General features: G+C 61.8%; 1 protein-coding gene and 1 long non-coding RNA gene across 2 annotated transcripts in view; both read right to left on the bottom strand.

Moving 5' to 3' along the window:
- LOC108445229 overlaps positions 1–1,316 on the bottom strand; it is a 14,589-nt gene that overhangs the window by 9,368 nt on the left and 3,905 nt on the right. The window lies entirely within an intron of this gene.
- LOC108445233 lies at positions 528–1,309 on the bottom strand. The gene is made up of 2 exons (XR_001860007.1): positions 1,145–1,309; positions 528–852 (listed from the first exon to the last, which is right to left on the bottom strand). It is a non-coding gene; the product is annotated as an uncharacterized LOC108445233 (long non-coding RNA).

Genomic DNA, 1,316 nt, shown 5'->3' on the forward strand with positions numbered 1-1,316 from the left:
ATCCTTCTGTCCCCTAGGAGCCTCCTGCCACCCACTCCCTCAACATCCCCCTTGTGCCTTCCCACTGCCTTGTCCCATCAGGGACTCTGCAGCACCTCATCCCTTCACGGCCTCCCACCGCCCCGGCCCTTCAGGCTCTCCCCCACCCCGGCCAAGCCGCCCGGCAGCGGCACAGCCCCAATGGAGCTCCAGAGGAGCTGGACAGAGAGGCACCTTGGAGCCCTCAGCAATGCTGCCAGCAACACACGGGCAGGAGGACACAGATGGTGGCTCCGACCTGGGACAGGGCTTGTGGCCATCTCCCGGCACCAGTCCCGCAGGGATCCCCGCAGCTCCGGCCCCTGCCCACCCGCTCTGTCGGCACCGTTAAGGCTTCAGCACAACCACCAAAGGCCAAGGGGCTTCTGGCCATTTCCCCTTCCACCCTGCACACCCAAGCAACTTGCTAAATGCAAGCACCCTTTCTCCCCTCTTCCCCTATGCCCTGCAGACACTGGGCACGAAAAGAAAGCTCCTGGGACGCTGCGTATTATAACACATTCTATATTTACATGCTAAAGGAAAAATAGAAAAGCGAAGAGAAGAGAAAAGAACAATCTTAAAGAAAAGTCCCCGCTGGCTCAGCTGGCCCCAGCAGACAGAACCTCCCAGATCAGCTCTCGGCAGATCTCCAGCAGCGGAGCCAGCCAAGAGCCGACCGACGAGGCCTTGTCTTCCATGCCCAGCTGAGTCGGTATTGCAGCCTCTGGAAGACGGAAAATCGAGCTCTCTCTGCTGCCTGGAGGATGTAGAATGTTTGACATGCCAGGTTTGAGACCTCAGGGCTGACGTCTTCTGCCATGTCTTCAAGGGCTGCAAGAGAGAGGAACAGAGCCATGCTCAGATTCCAGATCCACAGGGAGCCGAAGAGACCCCCCCTGCCAGGGCCATCTCAGCCCGCTCTTGCCATGGCCAGGAGGGAGCAGGGACAAACGGGATCAGCCTGAAGTTGCTGGCCACAAATGCCCCACGTGCCCCTGAAAAATCTCTGGGCTCTGCCCAAGGCACCCCTCGCCCACACAGGGAGCAGAGCCCTCCGCAGCCGGGGCAGGGATTGCAGCTCCCCCCTGCCAGCCCCCGCTGAGAGCCCGCTGCCCTCACTCACCTTTGCACATGAGCTGGAGCTCTTTGTGCTGCCCCCTCATGCTCCGCCCGGCAATCTCTGGGAACACAGAGCCTGTCACAGCCCCAGCGGCACAGCTGCCCCACACCGGCGCTGCCAGCCCTGAGGCCACACGACCTCCTTCCCTGGCAGCGCTCGGCCCGGGCTCCTGCCC

Source organism: Corvus brachyrhynchos, unplaced genomic scaffold (assembly GCF_000691975.1).
Source record: "Corvus brachyrhynchos isolate BGI_N302 unplaced genomic scaffold, ASM69197v1 scaffold1013, whole genome shotgun sequence".
Classification (NCBI taxonomy): Eukaryota; Metazoa; Chordata; class Aves; order Passeriformes; family Corvidae; genus Corvus; species Corvus brachyrhynchos.